Source organism: Lolium rigidum, chromosome 7, assembly GCF_022539505.1.
Source record: "Lolium rigidum isolate FL_2022 chromosome 7, APGP_CSIRO_Lrig_0.1, whole genome shotgun sequence".
NCBI classification, from domain to species: Eukaryota; Viridiplantae; Streptophyta; class Magnoliopsida; order Poales; family Poaceae; genus Lolium; species Lolium rigidum.
In genome coordinates this window covers 327,737,340-327,742,431 of record NC_061514.1, presented here as the reverse complement: position 1 = coordinate 327,742,431, position 5,092 = coordinate 327,737,340, and the positions used below count along the sequence as shown (strand labels likewise).

The 5,092-nt window shown below is 42.5% G+C and overlaps 1 long non-coding RNA gene across 1 annotated transcript; it reads left to right on the top strand.

Moving 5' to 3' along the window:
* The first annotated feature begins 2,018 nt into the window (after positions 1 to 2,018).
* On the top strand, positions 2,019 to 4,151 carry LOC124670096. Its single transcript, XR_006992412.1, has 3 exons — positions 2,019 to 2,138; positions 2,243 to 2,410; positions 4,112 to 4,151. It is a non-coding gene; the product is annotated as an uncharacterized LOC124670096 (long non-coding RNA).
* The last annotated feature ends 941 nt before the right edge of the window (positions 4,152 to 5,092 follow it).

Below are 5,092 nucleotides of genomic sequence, written 5' to 3'. Positions count from 1 at the left end.
AACAATACTCACTCGCGTTGCTACCGCTACGGATGGGCCAAGCCCAACTAATTCGTTTCCCAAGCACCACTACCTCGCCTCCTTTGCATCTCTCGGGAACCACCGCTTCCTAGGGTTAGGGTCCGCCATCGTCGCCGCCCATCCGCCGCCGCCGACCATCCCTACTCCGCCGCGCCGCCGCCACCAACCGGCCGCAGCCTGATCCGGGTCCCATCTCCTCCATGCCAGCCAGCCGAGCCGTACCTCCTCCTGGTCGCCGGTCCCCTTTTCCTCCGTCCTCTGCCGAAGTATTCTGTCCGGTTCGTACAACTGTTGGCGTGAGGAGCCAGGCTATGCTCGGCCGATTGTCTCTGGGCGCTGCCCCCGCCGACGTACCGCCCGCTACACGGGCAGGTGGAGAGGCTATACTCAAAGAGGAGACGGCGCGACATGTTTAAGTGGAGCATGCTCTCATCGGCGGCTGAAGGGGATGCGATGCCGCTCTGGGGAGCGACGGAAGCCACCAAATCGACGGGCAGGTTGGTCGTCTCTGGCCATCTCCTAAGATTCTTATTTTATGCATCTCCAGCCGAAATTCGGCGCTCGGGTGAGCGTTCTCTCACGCGCACATTCGCTCGAATTCCACCCGCTTTGTCGCTCCCATGTTTGATGTGGCGTCCGCCTCGTGAAGAGCGCATTGTCCCCTGTTTGTTTCAGCTCCCGTCCATGGAAAAGCAACGGGAGTCCTATTTCCGTTAAATTCCCAAATCCCCTAAACTGGATCATTTTCTTAGTTTACTCTTTACTCCGGATCCAATTTATCCCTCTATCTTCTTTATTTTCTTTTCTTTTCGAGGAGGAGGTGCTCACGGTCATGGCGAGGGACGGCTCGATCCGGCGCCTTCACCTGTTGGTTGAGAGCCTCTGCATGGTGGGGATGTTGCGGCTGCTCCAATCCTTTCTCTTAGGACAAGGTGCGGGTGGCCATGGTCACATCATGGGCCGGTAAGGCTTCTAGGTCTCCCCGGTCCTTGGCCTCTGCTGCACGGTATTATATCAACATTATTTCTTTTTGCACTAGGATAAGGTATATGATGCTTAGACATTGAATATTTCCATATGCATTTGATATTCAACATATTCCAACATTCCAGACTTCATAAAACCATGTCTAATAGAGTGTATATATCCTTTGCATTGTTTATCTTGTAGTCACACTTAAACATGTTTTTAATGCACAAACTAAGGTAGCTGCGTGGAATAGTTGGCTTGTACAGGTCTTTTACTTTGGAAAATGGAACATTCTCATGTAATGTTCCTACAATCTGTACTAGATGATTTATCAATTTTGTGCACGTCTATTCTTTGTCTATCTTTTCATCGGAGAAAGTTCAGTTCTTCTGTCCTACGATTATTTTTCTGCTGGCATAATTGAATTCCGTGATTCGTGCGAACTCAAAAAACATTCAGTATGTAATTCCAAACTGAGTCGTTGTAAGTAGTGTATCATATTATCCCCTGGAATGTTTCACAGAACATTGGTATTTGAATCATAGTTTTAAATAGCCGGCTATAGCGGCTATAGCCTTTTAAACAATGTGCGGCTAAAGGCATTCACATGCTAAAAGCTAAAAGGTGGCTATAGCCGGGGCTATAGCCTTTTTTGACATGTCGCGGCTGTATTCTATAGCCGGCTATTTAAAACTATGATTTGAATAGATTTAGACAATAGTAGTCAGTATTAGTGCGCTATAGATAAAGATATTTTTTTAGTTGAAATGTTATCATTTTACTCGATTGAATCTTATTTCTAAAAATATGTTTTAGATGTATTTAAAGTATTATCTAGACTACTGCCATTACATGTGGAGAAGTACTTTCTTTTGTTATGAATGTTATGCACTACTTAACTGAGTGGTTGTCGAACATGTTTGGCTCTTTAGTTAGCAGGGATAAATTAATTATTAAGCGATACTATGTATGGTTGAGCTAGATCTATTGTCCGATGCTTGTTTCCTGTTGTTCCGTAACCAGCTAGGCCTGAAGTTAGTGAATCTGGAAGTGCTTTGACTCTGGAAGTGCTTTAGCGGTTTATGCTCTCTCCGTGGTTAAACATGTTCTACTAACAAAAAAGTATGGTGCAAACATTACTGTAGTTGGTATGATCTCAGTTGTTCTGAAACACTGTTATTTCTTTTGTTTACCTCTTGAGCCTATTCGTCTACATAGCTTAATTTTCTTTTGCATATACTCTCAATTTCAGAAATTGATGATAAGCCAAAGGAATCATTCCCGAGCATGATACTCAAATGTGAAGCATTAGATGGGACCTTTCTAAAGGTTAGAACCATTTCAATACAATGACTACGTAGTCAAGTGGGGTACAAATATGAATCAGTCCATGCAAAATCAAATTGGCTATTAGTTACAGGTGAGTGAGACAGAACTTTTGCTAGCTTGACAAATGCACTTTCTTCTTATTCATGTGCATTTCCTTTTAGAGCATCATGAGAATCATGTTCTATTTTTCTTCATTTCTTGATTGCCTGAAAAGAGTGAATTTTCCACATTTTTGTGCTGCTGTAGTTGTTGGATGGTTATCGAGTATTCGCTAAGCTGAGGTGCGGTTTAATTCCTGCCAGGATTTGCTACATGGTTACGGAGACCATGAGATATAGTCCGGAGTTTGTTTTTTGAGAACATCAAGATCGTGAAAAGAATAAAGAAGGTGTAGTTAGCTTAGTAGATTCAGGCCCTCATCACACTAATAAGTTGTATTGTTCAGTCATTATAATAGCATTACATAAACAATACATTCTTCATTCGCCATCATTGTACTACTCCACTACACAAAATACATAAATAATTAATGTAAGATTATCAGTGTCATTTTTGCACATAGTTTATGATCTCATCAAGCATACATGCATGGTCGATTGTCTAGAAGTTAAGAAAATATTTGGTCCTTAGTGTTACCCATCAATTAAAAATTGTTGCAAATCACCTGGTAGAGTATACAAATACTGTTGTTAGTAATAATTACTATCAGATTAAGGTGTTTCTATTCATACTGCATACTCTGATGTTAATCGGAGAACGGACAGATTGGGAGCAAAGTTGCTCTGTGAAGGGACTTGGTGTGGATACTAAGTTTAGCATCAATGGTAGCGGTTCCGAGGGGTTCAGGTGGTGCCAAAGACCTGCCAAAGCCAAATAGTGTCAATCAAAAGCGCAAGTCCTACTCCTCGTGTTGTCTAGGAGTACAAAGGCTATAGCTCATGTTTTCATTATCGCGGAGCATGCATCTGTTCTTTTCAAATTACATATGCTCTGTTGATTTTTGAACTCTACACTCTGCTTTTGTAGAGGTTCTACAGTTATGGGGTGTGTGTGTGTGTCACGTGAAGGCTTTAGTTGGTGCATCAAATCATAGAAAATCATTATGTATCCTTTTATTTTAAGGGGATCGTTTCTCTAGAGATTGTTTCGAAGTTATTTAGTCCTTTCCAAGTTTGTTAGGATTCGGCCTTAGGATTTAAGTAGTGTACCTGAGCTATTTATGCCTACCCATAGACCCTTATGGGAAGCTATCAAGAAAGAATCAGATCTAATATCTCTCCTCCTACGTTACTTCTTCCCCTGCCTCTGTTGTGCGACAACCCCTCCACGGCTGAAGTCGTGCTTTGCGGGGAGTTCGACGTATATCCCACTATGTGACAGTGTGTGTGTATGATACTATGATGCATGCTCTCAAGTACAATAATAAGAAAAGGAGAACAACTGAGAGCAGATATCATATACCATAAACTCCTATTATTTTATTACTACTCCGGTGCAAAAAATTTGGTGCTTGTTATTGAACAGGATCATTCAAGCTGCTCCTGCTGCTATAAATCTTGCATAGCCTTTAATTGTTGCGGTACTGCATTTGGAGCTTTTTTCTGCTCTGGATTAACAAGGAAAATTTGGCTAGGCATGGCTTATTTTAGTTTCAGTATGTCAGGTGCAGTGTTTAGAAGGGAGTATTGTTGTAGCGAAACATGCATGATATGTAGATAAATAAATGGATACTAAATGAGATTTAGATATGATATAACACCTTCTCCTTCGGAGATGTTGCCTTCCTCTTCAGGTGGAGAGAAGCAGAGCCCCTGCTGCCGACGTTGCCTCCTGAACAGCCTGATCTTGGGGACGAGCTGTCGGTGCTGCCGGGATATTGGTGCCGAGCTGCTGACACGGCCTCTGGCGCTGCCGGGTAGTTGGGCTCGAGCTGCCGTAGCTGCCGGTGTTGCCTCCTGTGCATAGGTGGGAGGTTGTGGGCTAGCTGCCGGAGTGGCCTGGCTGCTGGCGATCAGTTGATTGGTCGGCTGGATTCTGGTTGAATTGATCCCGGTGTAGCTTGGCTGCTGGCGATCGATTCCAGAGCGGCCTGGCTCCTAGCAATAGATTCTGGAGCGGCCTGGCTCCTAGCGACCCGGCGACTGAGGCACTGAGAAACAAGTGTGCATCTGTGACTTTGTCGAACTTGCCAAGATTGGGCTTAGGTTTGTGTTCATATTCTTGCATGCTGAAGTCCATGTTATCTACACTAACCTCATGACGTGACAAGCAAGCTTTGCAAATTTTCCCAATGGGTGTGCCAAACTGCCAATATAGTATTTCCTTCTACTGGTGTATTATTTTATTCCTTATTTTTTCAAATGCATCTCCAAGTGTGTACTATATATTTATTTTCCAAGTACATGTTGTAATTCAAATAATTATAAGGCTTTCATTAGTGCTTATCCAAGTACATCTCCTTGTCTCTTAAGTTCTCTCGCTAGCGCAATAATTTGTTGATTCATTTGATTATAAGGCTTTCATTACTGCTTATCTTTGTGCCTATGTTTTTGAATGTTAGACTATTATTATTTTTCCTTGATTATGAGTCGACATATTACAATTGTATCACGGTGGTCTATGCAGGTTTACTTAAAGAAAGTGATAAGTTTTATGCTTGAACAGCAATACTACAATGATGGTTGATTATTTACCTACTCAATTTCTACAGGCATTCGTGTATGTTCCTTGTGGATTATTTAGCATGTACTTAAATCATAAAAATAAAAATGTT